General features: G+C 38.4%; 2 long non-coding RNA genes across 6 annotated transcripts in view; one reads left to right on the top strand and one right to left on the bottom strand.

Annotated features, from left to right (window-relative positions):
* Nucleotides 1-5,039, bottom strand: part of LOC119702373 — a 41,341-nt gene extending 36,302 nt beyond the window's left edge. The window contains exon 1 of the long non-coding RNA XR_005257345.1: nucleotides 4,947-5,039. This is a non-coding gene — a long non-coding RNA (uncharacterized LOC119702373). The remainder of the gene's footprint in view (nucleotides 1-4,946) is intronic.
* Nucleotides 5,008-18,500, top strand: LOC119702372. Of its 5 annotated transcripts, none has more exons than XR_005257341.1 (5): nucleotides 5,008-5,143; nucleotides 10,277-10,435; nucleotides 10,524-10,667; nucleotides 11,945-12,105; nucleotides 13,288-18,500. It is a non-coding gene; the product is annotated as an uncharacterized LOC119702372 (long non-coding RNA). The 5 variants fall into 5 exon arrangements; XR_005257340.1 differs by having other exon boundaries at nucleotides 5,040-5,175; XR_005257342.1 differs by having other exon boundaries at nucleotides 5,040-5,175; nucleotides 15,491-18,500.
* Nucleotides 18,501-18,721: the final 221 nt, after the last annotated feature.

The following is an 18,721-nucleotide window of genomic DNA, read 5'->3' on the forward strand; positions in this document are numbered from 1 at the left end:
GGCCCATTTTTATTTTTCTTCACTTGCTGATGAAAAGGTTATGCTCTTGCATCATCTGGCTATACGTAACAGGGTGCTCCTGCCCACAAAGTTTGCTGTGAAGTTCCTCATTCTAAGTCGGAAGAAGACCACCTGTCCTGGGGATTCAGTGTGAACTAGTACAAAAGACAAGTTTCCTTCTTAAGGCACAAGTGATGTAATGGTGTACCATTACTTCATTGCTGATCTGATTTCCACTTTATTGCCCGATGACTTGTGTCTCATGGATTAGAGCCATGCTCTCCCAAGCCCTCTGTGGCCCTGGCCTGGCATTCAGTGCCCAAGTACAATGCCCAGCACCAGCTCTGTCCTGCCTGAACAATTAAATTGATAGGAGAAGAGCAGGAGCCAGAAAGCAAAGGAGAAAGAGGTTCCAAATATCCCCCTAAGGCCAGCAGATAGGTCAGGTCACACTGATGGTGGCTGCCATTGGCCTGTACAGCTGTAAGAAGGCCTGAGCTGCAGGAGCAGCAACTGTAGGAAGCTTGAAGCTGCAAGATATTCTGAGCATGGCAGTGACTCCCCAGCTCTGGGAACAATGACACAAAACACAAAACATTCCCTCTGGAACCAGAGTTAAGAATGAGCAGTGCTCTTGTCGTCACCACAGCACAGCACAGCACAGCACAAAGCCAACCTTTCTGCCCCAGCTTTTCCTGCCAAATTTATTACAGATTGCATAAAAGCATAGAAATTATAGACAGTGTTGCACTTTGGGTAAAATTATGCAGGTCCGTGGCAATTCCAGTGAAATGATGAATACATATATTTCCTGCAGAATTAGATGTTACACTTTATAGACACAGACACACACACACATACACACAAAAATTCCCCCATGCAGGAATAGACAAAAATTCCCACTGAATGGTTTAAAGTTCATGAGATGGTCATACTCTTTCACTGACAGTTGTAATAAGAATACAATGTATTTTGTATTACTTTATTGCCCACTGAAAAATTGTGTGGCTCATAAGGAAATAATTTATGCTATAAAATTCCTAGTATGGATAATTAGTAAAATGTTATCATTAAGCTTAAAAAACAAATATCCAGTCCCAAGACTTCAGGACATTCTATTTCCTGACAATTGCTTGTTTGAATTTATTTTATCTAATCTCCTCAAAAAAAGTTCATATTTTTTGTTAAAGATGTTCACTAGCTTTTTACCCACTTTCTAAAACTGGCTTTGGTACTTGTAAATTATAAAAAAAATAGTGGTCAGGGAATAGACCTTGTTCTGCCTCCTGTATTACTGTACTCTGAACTATGATTGTACAAGCTCTACAGTGGTACACATCAGGTGTAGATCACCCTCTACGTGTTGGAGTTGTTTGAAACTCTTTTCCTACAGGTTGTATCCCTATGGAAGCATGATTTCTGCTTTTTAGCAATTTTTGCACCTTTTTATCATTTCAAGATAATGTAAATTTGTTTTAATATTATTCATATTTCATATTATCTCCTCCTCATTCTTTTTTTCTGCTTTCTTTGTTTTTTTCCACTGAAAATACAGGAAGTTATAAGGCAGAGGAGAAAAACCAAGTGTAGAAAAGAGAAGTAAGCAAGAAAACAAAAATTTCTTGGCTTTGTTGGTTTTTTCCCTTTATTTTGAATGAAAATGAGATGCTAACAGCCTTAGCCAGAATTTCAATTGCTGCTATTGCCTTTAGACTGACTGCAGTTCATGAAGTATTACATTGACTTCTCATAGTCTCTGAATTCTTTGGACCAGCACTATGTTAAGAGGGTTTTGGCCTAATATGGTGATAACTTGGTCCTGAGGGAGACCTCCTAGATTCTATAGTAAATCAAATAACAAATTATAACTCTTGAGAATGTGTCTCAGCATGTGCCATTTGGCTACTTTTTGTTTGAGTTTGGTTGGGTTTGGTTTTATTGATGCACCTAAGGAATTGGGGTGGGGTATTAAGAAATCTTAAAAAAACCACAAAACCTTTTTTCACACTGAAAGCACAACCCTTTAAAATGACAGTCTTTATGGATGTACTTTCAATGAGGGAGACACAAACCTAAAGAAAGTCTCCCAAATCTTCATCCTCACATATTTCAATTGTGGTACAGCTGAAATCAGCTGCAAAATTTCTATTTGCTTCAATGGGACTAAAAGTTCCCTCTGAGAATCTAATCAGTTTTCTTTATACTGTCATTTTTTCCTGCTCCTATTATGAACACTGCTGCAATTTGTCTGCACAGACTTCTCCGTAGCTTTTCAGCTCCAAGAGCATTCCTGATTCAATTTAGCTCATAAACAACTGTATTTTTTGTTCTTCCTATATATTTCTCATAATGATACCATTTTCACAAATGGACCCCAGCTCAGTAAAATTTGTTCTGTCTAACATTAGTAAAAGCAGACAGATTTTCCTCAGGATACAGTTCATAATACTTTTTGTTTCCATAGCTAGTGTTTTTCTGCATATCATTACAAAGATTGAAGGAGCATCTTCAACACAGCTCATAAAATGAATTCAGATACTGAACCTCCTCCTTTTTCTCCTACAAATACTAATCCTCCTTCAGAACTGTGGAGCTTCTACACTCCCACTTTATGTTGAAATTCATGCATTAATTCTGCCAAGGATAAAAAAGTATTGACAATATATAACAGTAGAATTATGTGGTAAATCTTAGATGTTCTGTTTATTATATTCTAAAATGGATTTAGCACATAGTATTTAGTCATCATGCTGCAGAATGCTACGCATAATATCATCTTAAAGAACTGATCTTGCCTTTTCTGGTAACTTTCTGTTTTGCAATATCTAGAATGATAGCACACCATGGACTTATTTGCTCATCAAGTCACTGGAGGGAGCTAAGTAAACACATCAATTATAGTTAAACAGAATTAGCAGCAAGAGTACACAATAACAGATTCTAAACTATTTGTTCCAAGCTACAGCCTAGAAAGACTATAAAGTCCTGAAAGGCTTGACGAACAGAAAATAATATCTAGCTAGTTTAAATATTTAGAAAGAAGAATACAGATGTTGCTGCTCACTGGTGGCACATTCCTTAGGTGAATCAACAACTTGAAACAAATTTATGAGGTAGATGTCCAAGTGAAGAAAATCTACTCATATTCATTCAATGAGATTGTAAAATCAGCTGGTTAATCTGACATGTATATGTAACTGTTGTCTGCAATATAACTCCTGAAATTACTGCCTGTTCATTTGACTTATATATGAACTGTGTATTTATAATACTCGCTATTTAAATGAAACCAACAAAATAACAGGAAGATCCATTAGCAGCCTAAGCATTGCTTCAATAGCACATGAGAGGTTACTCCCAAGGGATCACATTACCATGGAAGAGAGGAAGCTAATGATGCTCCCTGTAGCAAGGGGGTTCACACTGACAAATAGCCAGATTATCACTCTGGTTAAGGCAATACAGTAAAGTGACACAATACTGACTGCAAGGTGGGAAGTAGAGACAAAAAAAAAAAATCTGAACTAGAAAAGACATTCTTGGGAGAAAATTTAAGGGTTATAAATAACATATCTGGGTATTAAAACACTTTATATCCCAGTTACATAGTTCATCTTGCTCGATTATGTACTGTGAAAAATTAATATTGTGTTGCATGTTTTTATTGGATGTGAGAGAGAGCATTTATTACAAATGCCCACATCTTTTCTCCCATGAAAAACACATAAATTAGCTTTTCCAGAAAAAGTCTGCCAGTTTTGGCTCAATGCCTCAGAGTCATGGTATTAGAGACAGAGGCAATCAGAAGAACTGCTGGCAGAAGTGAGTGTTGTATTATTCTCATTTACACTACTGACAAATCTGGACCACTGCTACACTGGCTAAAACTGTTACTGTAGGAAACACAGCAGGTAAAACTTCCTAGTGGCAGAGGCAATGTGCTGCACGAATTCAAAGCATCCCCAGCTGCATGAACCTAAACCAGCCATCAGATGGAAAATGTCCTGTCACTGCTGATTTGACCTAAGAGAAAGCCTCTCCTAATCATTACTAATTTCCTGAGTCAGCGTGTTCTGTTAATGCCTGCCACTAATCACACAGATTTACAACTCAGTGCAATATTTGTGTACCAAAGGAAAACCCTCTGAGATTGAAGGATTATTAAAGACTATTATCCCAACACTAAAAAAAAACCCCAGAAAAAAACCCCATAACCCTTTAAAGACAATGGTGAGCAATGGCAGGACTTTGACTTATGACATTATCATAAGATAAGAAGCATCTAATCTAAGGGAGGAAAACAATTACTTAGGGCTGGCTACGTGTGTGGCAACATGTCCGTTACCTTTCTGCTAAATATCAAAGCTCCTGCAGTCCTTCCTCACTATCCCTGTAAGTTGGAAATCAGCTTTGCCATTTATAACACATGGCATTTCACTGAGGCACCCAATTGGGAGATATTTTTAGACTACAGAGGAGAGATTTGTTGGCTAATAACCTTGCAGCATTCCTGCATTATGTTGGTGGAAGAGTCACTGACAAAGTAACAGTTCAAGCACTGCTTTTCTGTCATACTCTTGTTCTTTGTTAAATTCATCACCTTCAACCAAGAGCTTCTAACAGCTGAAAGTTCAGAAGTCTGTAAAAAAAAATACCTATGTACAATGTCTTGGATGAAATTCTGTCAAAGATCACAAGGTTAGAATCTGATGATGCAAAAATTTCTCCTATGGGAACAAACAATACCTAATTAGACCTACAGATTTGACCCATTATGTGTATATATTTTAAATCATTATATTGCCTCCTGGTGCCCATTTTCTGTTGCTTTGTCAATTTATTTGTAGAATTAGGTTACTTACTATAATCAATGGACATTTTATGGATGTGGTTTAATACCATATACAAGCACCATCTCACATTACAGCTGTATAAAAACCACTCACATTACTGAACTCTCATGGACAGGTTGCAGGAGAGGACCCCCAGCTTCTGGAACATAAATTTACTTCATACTGTTCATTAATGTCTCCATGCTGCTGACCTAGAGAGCAGAAGAGATAATTATTAGGTGTTTTCAGCACCATTTCCCACTGAAATTAGTTTGCCATACCGGAAGCAGAAAACAAGCACTGCAAACCAGGTACAGCCCCCGTATCTTCCCACTGAAGCAGAGTGAGTACTATGAATTCAGCACATTTCAAATACTGGTTATATTGTTCATGCAATTTAGCTTTTGCATTGTGTAGATATCTCATGCCTCTTTCATTAGCTGAAGCAATTAAAGTACAGTCAGACATAAGATTTATATTTTCATATTCCCTCTTTGTGCGATTCATTTTGAGATAATTAAAATAATTTTTCAGTGAAGCTGTCACAGCATAATGAAAAATGTTATGGGAATATAAACAAGACTTGTAAACATTTTATGAGGGTTTTTTTTTAAAGTGGGAGGGATCCACAACAGCTTTAAAAAAATCAAAAAGGATTCCCAAGGTGAAGAAAGAACTACAGTGGGATTTTTAAAGCTCAGCTAACAATTACATGAAAATAATTACTTTCCCAGAAAAGAAATATATGAGGAAAACATCAGCTGATTAAAATAATTCAGGATTTTTCCCTCTTATTTTCTCTGTATGATTATTACTGTACCTGTCCAGATAACAGAACAGACAATGTAAAACAGCACACATAATTTCCTGCATTAGCTGCTTTAACCTGCTGTGATTGAGAATGCATTTCTGGACACTGTCCAGACAGGCTTCTGGCAATCAGAACAGTGACGAGACTTGATGTACCTTGTTAATTCTCTTAAGGCTAAATCCCACAGTCCTTGCCCAGGCTAAATTCTCATTGAGAGTTCTATTTAGGTTAGATTGTGACCTATTAACCTAACATCTTGAATTCATAGTTCTTTCATCCACACTTTTTTTTTTCTTTAAATAAAGTATCAGGTTCACCTAATATACTGATTCAAAAAGATAGTCCTTGGTGCATTTAAAGTCATGTGTCTTGTGCCACTGGGGAACAGTACTGGAAAAAATGTTTCTGCGAGTTATGGGGTAGTTAAACTGATGTGAAAATATGGAAATAGAAGACATGCATTAGATCATTCTCTTCCCCATTTTTCAAGCAGATATGTACAGGAAAAACACTGAATCCACATGCAGCACCAATTACATTACTAAATGTAGGACTAAAGGAGTTTTCTCCAGCAAATTTTTTTTTGTCCCACTTCATTTACTGTCTATTCCTCTAGAGACAGGTTTACAGTTTAGTATTTTTCTTTCAGTCATCCTTGTATCCTTTAGCAGTCTGTTTTGTTGGTTTTTTTTTACCTCTGGTAGTAACCACAAGCCAATGTGAATACTGTGGAAGTACCATTCATTTAAAAAAATACATTTAAAAAAAATTACATATACCTTAACAAAGATGCCTCTTGTTCCTTCAAGTATTGGTTTCACATCTCCTCTCCAGTAACTAATCAGATATCTTGCCATGTCAGTTGCTTTTCTCAACACCTCTACTACTTTTATTTGTCTTTTTAATTAAAAACAATAAAAACACCAATACAGGAAAAGCTAAGTGTTTCTGCTCTTCTGGTGTCATTGACATCAAATCCATCATTCAAAATCAATCAAAGCTTATTTTCTCTTCAGCACATTCTGATGCTTGACATTTATGAAGTTCCTCCCTGTATCTCTGTCTGCAAGTCCTTACATGACCTGAATCACTACAACCTCCATATTCCTTATCATTTATGGCTGGCATTAACACCTCTGTTTGTTTGCTGGACTTTTTGCCACAGCCCTGTTTCAGTCTTCACTTTGTACTTTGTGAAGATGTAGGCATTAAAAGCCTTCTACAGGACAATACAGCAGATAAGACATCTAGATACCACATGTTTGCTGCAACAGAGGCTGGATTTATTCTAAGGTTTACCATGTGCCTTCTGTATCTTTGCTTTATAATTTCACTTACTTAAATTGAGAAATAGACTTTCTGCTTGGAAATGCTTGCCATCAAAGACACGGTGTAGATAAAATTAGCTTTGAGGTAGATCACCTGAAGAACAACAGTATTAATGAGAAAATAGCAGAAATTTCTATATTTAACTGCAAACCCAACATAGCCTATAGACATAACATACCCAACATACCCTAAACTCTCACTTTTCATGACAGACATTCTTAGACCCTGAACCCTCCTTCCTTATGGATGATTCTAGAGCAGCCCAAGAGAACGTAAGCCAATGGCTCAGTTCCACACAGAAAATTCTCTAAAAAGTTATTCTTAATTGTATGAAATTTTCATTACTTGCTCCTTCCTCTGTAATTGATAAAAATTCTGCTGTTGAATATTGCATACTTGGAACTACGTAGCAGAAGCACTTCAATAACTATTCTTAAACAGAGTTTGATTCTGTGCAATTTTCTCTTTAAAAATAATTTTTAATCATCTAATGCTTTTCTTTGTTACTACTGATACTAAAGCCACCTGTGCAACTCAGAGTGTAAAGTGAAAATCTGAAGGAAAACCCCTACACTTTCTGTGTTTTGAAGTAGACAAGCATTTAGAAGGAACCAGACAACCCAGTTCAGAGCACTGCCTTATTTTAAGTCCTTCTTATGCTGAAGCCAAGGATGCATCTAGCTAGGCGTGTGAGTATCAGAGAAACAGCTTGAAGAAATAAATCAACAATTTAGGGTTTAAAGGATTTGATTCACACCCTAATGAGAAGCTGCAAATAATCATGAACTCTCACTTTGTTTTATGAGCATTCATTGCTGTTCTGTTGGATAAGATATGTGCTATTTTATATAATAGTTCATAAAGAAAATGTCTTGTGTAGTAAATAAAACAAAGTGTTTCATTTTCTTAGGAGCAGAAAAAAAGCTCCAAGTTACAGTCATTAGGATTGCTGTATGCACTGAGCAAAAGCCCGATCCTCCTTTCCAAACCAACAAAGATTCTAAAGGAAGAAACTAAGCTGCAGATAGTGCTCAGAAGATCAATTAGTAGAGACATACTTTTCCTTGGAAAGAGTGTTTTGGCCAGCATAGTTTTGATCTTTTCTGTAAACATCATGAAAAGCTATCACTAAAAGGGGATTCTACTGGTATAATCATGCTCACAGTTGGTACTTGCCAGCAGGAAAAATGTGTTTTGAAAAACAAAGGGGATGAGAAAGCTCTGTTCTCTCTCAGAAAGAATAAGAGAGAAAAATCCAGACCAGAATAGATCAAAGAAAACATGTGGCAAGCAACTTTATCTCCTGTTTTCCTCTGTGAGCGAGAGGAACTCTCATGTTACCTGCTGGTTCTCATTCATCCAGAACTTCTCCTTTCATACACATATCCTTGTTTCTCACTGTTACAAGTCCTGCTTTTAAAAGAGAAACAAGGTTGTCCAGAGTATCTACAGCCTTGGTGTGCTCACGGGGGAAATACTCTTCCCCTTACTACAGTCCCTTGGCAACCCAGCCACACTCCTGTTCCACAGACATGCATTGTGAGCTAGGGTGCCATCTGCCCCACCCCTTGGTCACCTTTAATCATTCACCACTGCACAGACACACATGTCCTAACAACTTCATTTCTGTCATTTCTCAGAGCCCTCACAGAGCCACATTTCTGCCTGGCATCTGCAAGGGCAACCTGACCAAGTGCAAGTCCTCCAGAGCCCCAGCTCTTCAGCAGGAGCTGCAGCACTAATAATGAACTGTGAATAACACTAATAAGGAACTGGGAACTAATTATGTAAGAACTAGCAAGGACATTGATTAACAGACATTGCATCAGCATACATCGGTATGATTGGAACTGCAGGAGCAACACAGATATTAAATACAATTAAGGAAACAAAGATCTTTGCCAAGAAAATTCACATTTGTAGCAAATTTTTTTTTCCGTAAAAGGAAAGCAAAACTGTCCTTTGAGACTTTCTCACTGAAAAGAAAGAAAAATACTTTCTTACTGGATTTTTTTAAAAAATAATCTCCTTATTTCTCCTAAAAGTGCCATGTTTTATTTTAGGACAAAAAAACCCACACATACCACAAAAGATGATAAAAATTTCTATTCCAATCAGCTTTCTCATAAATATCTGCTCTCCTAAACAATGCTTCAGATATGTTATCTAACCTGGGAAAGCTAAAGACACATTTGAATTTCCAAGCAAATATAAAATGTAACTTAAGTTAAAATAATTCAGCACCAGTTTCTACTTTCCTTTTTTTTTTGTTCATAGCTTAGACATGTGGGTATTCTTCATATTTCTTTTTCTCCTGAGTCTAATCTGACATTTTCTTCCAAACACACACCATTTAAATCCCAAAGAAGGCCAGAAGCAAAATTTCTGGCTGGTAGAACTCCACTGAAGTCAAGAGGAATTTATCCCATGCGTATAAAGATCTGGGGGCACAGCTGTAGCTTAAAAAGAAAGCAGAAAATTTAAAGCACTCTAGACACAAAAATGAATTTTAGAAGTTTTCTTAAATGGGTAAATTAATGAGCTTCAGTATATAATCCTGATTTACTGCTCTGGAGCTGTCACCTGCCATATAGAATATCCTTACAGCCTTGCTTGTCTTATAGTTACAAAGGAGCTAACCCTACTGTAGTGGGATTTCAGCAAATGAAAATTAAATCTACAAAGCCCAAACATATTTATTTGAAAATTTAAACACAGTGTATTTAAAGATAAAAGCATAAACCTCCTGCACAAAAGATTTACATAAACCTGACTAGCAAGACATTTTCTTCATTTAAAATTAGCTGCTGCATGAGTAGCATAACTAATGAAATGGTTTTCTTATAGATTTGTCCCCTACTGTCATGACCCAGTTCCTGCAGCAATATTTCCAGCTGCATCCTGCAGGAGACAGCTAGAAAGCAGAGTTATAGTTAATCTGACAGTGCACAAATGCTAATTGGATGGTCAGGTACCTTTTGACTGATTAGCTACAGCCAAATGTTATACATAATGGGAATTCTGTCAGGGCTATCTTTCTTTGGACAGCTCTTTTCTAGTCACAGTCTCCCAGATTTTTTATCCATTTAGACACCTTTGTATCCTACCTATTCCTCTTTCAGTTTTCACTGAAATTAACCCCTGGGCTCAATACAGGTGGAGGAGGCACAACTGACAGAGAGACAATCACTGCACAATGGAAGGGTTTTCCTTGGGCACCTGATGAACAAATATAAAAGATAACATGTGGAAATACCTCAGAATCCCTGTCACTACAACAAAATGCTTCATTTAAACACTGCAGGATTTCTGTCCTTAATCACACTCAACCATAAAGAGAGGCAGCAAATGTGTAACTACAAAAGTGTTGCTTGTGCTGCTGGTGCCACTGCACGTCCCCTGCCTGAGGACAAGCTGTGGTAACAGGATAGCCTGGCCACGTCAGGAGTCATCCAGTTCAAAGGTTTGAAGTCCTTCATGGGGTTAGAAATGGGAATTGCAGTGGGCTCATTGGTGAGGAATACACTGATTTTTAAAATTTTATTTTTGAGGAAAAGCCTTAAGGAGATGAAGAACTGGAGAGCAAATAACAATCAGAGAAGCTGTGAAGCAACAGAGTCTTGTGAGTCTGTCAGAACATTTTATAACATTGAAGGCCAAACCCAGATAATCTGCATCAGCAAGGCAACCACGTGGTGAGAAATGCTGTCATGAGTCCTAAGTGCCATTTCTCTGAGCAGACAGGATTTGGAAGTCTAGAATTCTTCCTTGCCATTAGTGAGGATTAAATAAAAGACTGTGGGTCGATGCATCCAGAATGCAGGACAATTTCCTTATCCTTCCACCCTGGAAGCATGAGGGTCTCAGGAGAAATTTTTAAAATACAGGTTGACAAACAGTTCTAATTAAGGGGGCAAACATTTTTGTTTTCTGTGTGGAAACCAATGCACTTTGTGGAAAGCTTTAGTTGCTCCTAAGGTCTGATCTGTGTGTTTTCCTAACACATTGGATATTGTTCCAAGTCAGATAACCACAATTTGGAAGAGGGAAGAGGGGGGATGGGAGGAGAGAGAGGATGAGGGGGTGTAGGTTATGTCTTGGATTAAAGACAGTACAGTAGCAATTGCCTCCCAATTACTTTAATTCCCTATTTCCTCTGGCTAGGCAATGTGATCACAACTCAAGGCTGCAGCTGTCAACACAAAATAATACAGTATAATAATTTAACATACTCAAGTATTGAGTGATATCTTTGAAAAAGGCAATGTAGGAGTTGTGCCACCCAGTGGAACAACTAAGAAGAAAATACTGAATACAGAAAGTTCTACAGTGCTCAAACTGCAAATATTTTCCGTGGCATCATTTGGACCATGGTTGTTAATTCAACTTTTTATTTGTTGTTCTTCTGAAAACTCATCAGAAGCTATCAATACTTCTTTGGCTAAGCATAGAAAATACAATTTAAAGCGGGATTTTAAGGAGGTGTGATCCTTTACCTTTTGTTGTGTATCTTTCATGGTTGTATAAAGATTTGATTTCTGAAAGATTTCTTTGCAATGAATTAAAATGTTCTGCCTCAGCCAGTAGATTAATTTCTATGGAGTATTTCTGCAAGAGTTTTATTAAGGCTGACAACAAGAAGCCAGTGAGCAAAGACAATAGCACTGGTTTCAGCAAGTAACTGTAGTTGCATTATGCAAAGTGCAAGCAATCCCAGTCCCCATATCCAATAATCAAACCAGCACAGGGTGCCTATCTGATAAGGAAACACTCATAAAGGATGTCTAGCAACATCAGTCTAAGGAGGTGCATTTCGGATAAAAGTCTCTCCTTGGGACAACAACTTAAGTGAATAATACTTAGCTTGCACTTGTGACAAAGCCTTTTCTTAGTCTATTATTTAGCAAGACATTCTTTGCCTCACCCATTTGAGAAAAAAAATACCTGAGAAAGCATTATAAATCTCTTGCAGGCATGTCCTGGTAAAAGGAAAGAGAGGCTCCCTTTAAGCCCCTGAGTTGAAAACTGAAGGACTGGAAGAATCTAAATGAAGCTGCAGCATGGGATGAACACCTTCTCTCTTCCATGGGCTATCAAAGCAGGAGGCAGTCAATGCTTTAGCAAGTGCCAAAGGTAACACTCAAAATCCTTCTGCTGTTTAGGGTATAAAAGCCAGAGTCCTTCTCTCCAGCAGCTATCAAAGTCCAAACTCCTAGATATGGTAATATGCTGATGCCACAATGTATTTGTCACTGTACATGCTTGGTATGAGGCAAAGCTTTCTACATAAACCTTAAATGCTTGTTCTAGTCCATGTCCATTTGTGATGTAATCCTGTTAGTTATCTTTGTGAAGAACACCAGGATGGGGCAGTTTTGCTTTAATAATGCTTGGGCTTTGTCTGTTTTAAAAGGCCTCCAAATACAGTGCCATGATACCAGGCATAGAGGAACTCTAGGCCTTTTTTCTGAATCCTTGAATAGCATGTTAAACTATCTTACTCTTGGTTCGTTAAACATGTTGCCATACTGCCAGGTGACCTTCCAGTTGCAAATCTCTCCAAAACTGCTTTTTCTTGCATCAGCTATTCAGTATGTTCTCAGGATGCAGACATTTGTCTTATCATTTTATAATCGTCACAAATCACAGGATAAGAATGACCATGTTTATTAAGACAAAAGGCAATGTGAATGTGTTCCTGTTGGGTATGTATCTAAATACTCACTGTCAAATATGAGACTAACATCTAGCTTCAAAAAGTGTAAGATTTGCATTTTTGAGGGCTTCCACTCAGTCCATTTATGTTTTGCAAGTATTGAAGTGTATGCATCCACCAACATAGACAGAAAAAAATGCATCAAGAAAAGCATCCAAATAAATGCAAATATTTTTTTGAATGAAAGCATAATTCTGATTTAATGAGCACATTTGTAACAGCAGTAGCTTTCCCTCTGTTTGTGTAGAAAACAATTCTGTCATGATGAGAGGCCCAGGTACAGAGATGAAGAGAAATCACCAACTGCTCTTCTCAGCCTTGTCATTGCCTATGCAAGACAATATGCAATGTAAGAAATAGTAAAAGGATTCATGGTGATAAATATATTGTCAATGACCACTGCTTTTTTCTTACAATTTCACATGTATGATGATTTCAAGGCTGCTGAGACCTCATGTAACTTGCAAATATCCACATAGCTGTGATCACATAAGAAGTAGTAAATTTTCACATTATGTTCATGATGAAAAAAAAAGCTGAAGATAGTTTTAAATTTATTCTTCTTTCACAATTATGAGTTAAAACTCATATTCTTTCAGGCCGGAGGCTTCCTTAGCAGACTCATTGGAAATACTGAGGATTGAAAAAGCAAGTGAACAAAGACACAAGAAGAATTTGGTTTTGAACAGCCCATATGTAATTTACACAAATAGCATTTATGGACAAGTTAGAATTGTCTGTTTGCAAGTAGATAGTTTTGCTTTTTATTTCTGGAAAAAAGTCAACAGTTGGCAAAAATCATTTGATTAATTCATTCTTTAGACACAGTACCTTCATTCCAGTGTTACTCCCATAGCTTTCAAGTTAAACCACACATCTTTCATTTTCATATACAATATCTTAAGTGTTTTGCATATTTTTTGTTAAAAAAATTACTAGTCTTTCAAAGCCACATGTTAACAGCATATTCAAGTGTGTGTGCACTGACTCTAATGATTCTAGGAAATATTTCAGCCAAAAAAGAAGTATTTTTCTGTTTACATGGTGTTATCCAAGTGAAGTTATTGGGATGACTCAGATTTTTGTATTATTATCTTTTGAGAGAGTTATGGATGTCAATTCAAGGTGCTTGTACACTGGAAAACTGAGAGCATAGATTCAGACTGAGGTCACACATATGGGCACTTTGCTTAGAGGAAGAGCCAGCAAGAAGTTATTAGCCAGCAGCAAGACTATGCTGCGTAGGTGGACCACAGAACTTTCTCTGGGAGCATTTTCTCAAGTTGCTTCATTGGGAGTTACTTGGAGTTACAAAACCACAGTTTGCTCTAATGTTTCATACTTGTCAAAAAAGGCTAATGAGGTGACTACTATAGAATCTTTCACTACTATTCACCTAGTTCAAAATATGATCTGCCTTATTGAATTATTAAGGTGGTTCTAAGGGGTTCTGACTAAGTGACTGGAAACTCAGCAGTCAGTCTGGCTTTGTGTGATCTGCTAGTCTTTTCCTCCACAGTCTGCCATTCACACTCCTCTTTCAGCCCCTCAGGAGTGAAGAGATGGTTGGCTGAACTTAGCATCTTACAAGTGTGCTTAGGCACTGGAGCATGCTTATGTGAATCTGACATGGTGAGCTAGTGGAAAAATGCAGCTGGTTTAGCAATCACAACAAAATAATCTTTGAAGCCAATCATGCTGATCCTCTAGGCTCCTGTTTCCAGAGGATCCCAACTAGAGGGTGTGCAACAAAACCAAAGCACATCTCCATGCCAGGATGCAAAGCAGAACATCCTAATATGGGTCGGTACATCCACCACCTCATGACAGAGCTGGAGCTCTCACTGCTTTAAGGTGTGTACCCTTTTATCTACCAAACAGCTACTCTGATTAGACATTCTACCTTGTGCTGTGATCTTCATTTACTTAATAGTCTCCAGATGTATTTTCACATTTTCCTTGAAGCATTTGTGAGAAGGAAGGGGTAATATAACCAACTTTAAAGGCAAAATTTGGAGTGAAACATTATGAAGAAAATTTTATTTTTCAGATCTGACGGGTAAGACAGACTATCTTACCTTAAACAGACACTCACTCTTGTTAAAACCTGTGTAGCACACCATTACCAAACCTTGGCATGGATAATTAGGGAAGAGCTACTCCAAACACATGAATTCAGCTGAAATAATGTCCTGAGATCATTTAACTACATTTCTATATGAAACTAAGCACATCTCTTAGTCTCTTCAGGGCTTGGGATAGAAGTCCAACTTTAGATTTTTCATTTTTCTCCCATTAACAGTGGCTAAGCCAGAAGGCACATAGACTTACATTCTGAAATTCACCTGACAATACTGGCAGCTCAAGACTAAACATGATTCTGCTTGAAAGCTGATGAGCTTCTACACTTCTTTACTCAGATTTGTGTAAGATAGGAAAAGATATTTACCTCAAGGCTCAGTATTCACTAAGAATAAAAAAAATGGAATAGGAGTTGCCATTTATCAGAAAATTAAATTCTTTCTTCCAGCTGATGGGTTGACAATAATCATGGATTCTTCTTTCTTGTTTTCATATTGCATAAGATTCTTCTTTTTTCACATTATATAGAGGCTTAACTTTCTCTGTATTTTCAAATACTTTGAGGACTCTCTTGAAAAGAGAGGTGGCATTTATTATGAAATAATGTACATAAATAGAGGGGCTGGGAAGAGCTGATCATGACTTAAAAGTAGATCTCATGGTACCGTGGAAAGGCCTGGTTCTGCAATTGGAAGAGGACTCCTCTGTTTCCTGTTTAAGTCCAGGTATACTTCCTATCCATGTATGCTCCCTGTGGTCTGAGGCCTCCAGGGTGCTGCTTTAAGCAAGAAGCCAAACAAAGTGACCTGCAACACCCCTTCTGACCACCAGCTCTGCGACCTTGTCTCTCATTTCTATCATATTATTCCTTACCCTCTTCACCCCACCCAAGCTTCTATGGCAGATATTTAATTTTTAAATTGTCCTAGAGCAATTTCCTTTGTCTGCTTGCAACTTTTATCATCTTGCAACTAATATCATCACACATGTCCAGTGTGCCAGTATGTCATAAACTGGCTGCTCAGCAAGAATAGCAGCAGTGATCTGCACTAAGGTTCTGTTCATGAGAGAAGACCAGAAGGCATACACAGGAAAGAAATTTAAGAGGCCAAAAAAAGAGGTCTGCTATAATTCATGAGGGATCTCGTGCAGTCCACCTGCTCTTCCTAGCAGAAGCCTAAGGAATGATATGACAACAGCCAGCCAACATTAAGACATCATGAAGTAACTAAGGTCAAGAGGCATTTATGATGACATCTGTTATTATGAGAAACTGTCTAACTAGAATAATCTCACTTAGATAAGAGTGTCTATGCCATGAAAACTGATCTGACAGCAATCCCAGTTACTGTCAAGAATGTCACCATAAGCCTGTGCAATAAAAAATGTAACTTAGCAGTCACTGTCCTCCCTGCTCCAGAGGTGACCAGTGTAAATCAAGAGCTTACTGTATCACAGATGAGCTGAGTGACTTTAATGAGAAATCTCGTTCTTATGGATTACCGTTCCCCTGCCACATCTTGTCAGCAATTCTTCAGAAAATTATTCTACCATTCCCAATTGCAAGGAAACAGATGGCACATGGAGGGAACCTCTCTGATGTGTAATGTCTTGGAAAAACAAGAATAAATAAATTAAAGACCAGAGGCCAACACTAAAATTGTCTTCTATCAAAATACAGCTTAACTCAGTGTCTTGGGTTTGCGTGTCAAGGTTTTGGTAGCTATGGCTACCAGTGACAGAGTCTGCAGGGGTGGCTCCATGAGGAGCTGCCAGGATCTTCTCCCTTACCTGCCATGCCAGCCAGCTTCAAGATGGACCCACTCCTGGCCAACCCCAAGCCCATCAGCCATGGTGGTAGCACCTCTGGGATAACAAATTTGAGAAGAAAAACTGCAGCAGCAACTGCAGGCAGAGAGAGGAACGAGAATATGTGAAAGAAACAACCCTGACACAAGAGTTGTGGAAAAGGAGGTGGAGGAGATGCTCCAGGTGTCAGAGCTGAGCTTCTCCAGCAGCCTGTGGTGACCGGCTGTCCCCCTACAGTCCATGGAGCTCCATGGTGAAACAGCCCTTGGAGGACCCCAGGTCAGAGCAAGGGGATGCCCAGAGGAGGCTGTGACCCCATAGGAAGCCCATGCTGGGGGAGGTTCCTGGCAGGACCCGTGGCTCCATGGAGAAAGGAGCCGACCCTGGATTAGGTTTGCTGCTAGGACTTGTGACCCCGTAGGGGACCCATGCTGGAGCAGGGGAAGAGTGTGAGGAGTTGTCCCCCTGAGAAGGAAGAAGCAGCAGAAGCAATGTGTAACGAGTTGACCACAACCCCCATTACCTATCCCACTCTGCCACTGGGGCAGCAGTAGATTAGAAAATTCAGAGATGAAGCTGACGTGAGGATGAAGGGAGGGATGGGGAAGAGGTGATAACAGATTCAGGTTCTATTTATCATTATCCTGCTCTGGTTTGATTGGTAATCAATTAAAATTATTTCCCAAGTCAAGTCTGTTTTGCCTGTGTCAGTAACTGCTGAGAGATCTCTCCCCACATCTTGACCCATGTGTGTTTCATTATATTTTCTGAGGGGAGGATAGAGCAGCTTTGGTGGGCTCCTGGTATCCAGCCTGGGTCAACTTCACACGCTAGGCTGCGTGTGAGTAATAATTTTCTATTTAGCACTTAGATAGGGCAGTCATTGTTTGATCCACATTTAGATGATTGCTGCAGCAGCTGTCTAAGCAATATATGCTGCTTTCACAATGTGGAACAACATCAATAGAACAATCTACAGTAAGGTATAGAAACAGATGAAACAATATTAACAGGAATATATGAATTTTCTCGGATTTTTAAGTATCTGAACAAATACCAGAGCATCTATATTTCAGTCAAAATTTATACATAGGCATATTGCATATGCATCTATACATATGAAATCCATCCATGAGATCATAAATACTCAGTAAAGCATATTTATAACCACTCTTGCTAGCTCAATGAATGCTAAACTTTGAGAAGTAAATAGAGTATGTTACAAAACTAATATCTTAGTAGCAGGGAATTGATACCAAATGTATTCTTCATTTTTTTCCATGCTTCTCAGCTGTGTAACAGAAGAAAGATGGGAAAATTTTCCTAAAGGCAAGAGTTATACACAAAATTGCAAATAACATCTTTAGCAACTTACAGCTGGGTAATAAGTAGAGAAACAGCATTTTTTCTTATTGAGGTATTATGGGAAAGTTCAGTTCTTTTGTACAACTACAGAGTGGCTTCCTTAGAGAAGAAATTAATTCAAACATACTTGGCACAGTTTTAAACAATCACTACTTCTGCAAGCTGCACCAAGAAAAACCTCTGAGTAAAGCACTGCATAGATATGTAACGCATGAACACTCTATTAAAGCCATCAAAAATGTGCCACTTCTAGTAAGCTCCTGGAACTGTTTCTCTACTAGCATATGATTTCTTTGATCAAAAGAACAGTGCTGTGGAAGGAGACTGGGTACTATTACAGGATAAGTAATAATTCAGGGGATGCCCTAAGAACCTGCACCACGGGCAGTTATGTAGCTGGCGTTTGGTTGTTCTGAAAAAGTCTGCACTCCTGTAGATAATGAAAGCAAATCAAGTACTGCTGCAATCTTGCAGACCTTCATTCCCTCTCCAGGGACTCTCCTGGAGCACGTAAAATTGGGATAAATATCTGATTTTCCAGATAGAGGTATTTCTCTTAAAGTACCGATGAGATTTTGACACAATGTTGAGTTCCTGTCCCTCTATGCAAGTATCTCGGCAGGTGTAGCCAACAACCTGCAGCTGACATAGCTGTCACTAGAGGAGTTCAGGTTCCCCAGCCAGTGGCAAGAAAAACAAAACAAAAAATACATAATGACTGGAGACAAAAAAGCCATAAAATGGGATACAAAGCTCTATCTGAAGTCTGCCTAAGCA

Source organism: Motacilla alba, chromosome 6 (assembly GCF_015832195.1).
Source record: "Motacilla alba alba isolate MOTALB_02 chromosome 6, Motacilla_alba_V1.0_pri, whole genome shotgun sequence".
Lineage (NCBI taxonomy): Eukaryota > Metazoa > Chordata > Aves > Passeriformes > Motacillidae > Motacilla > Motacilla alba.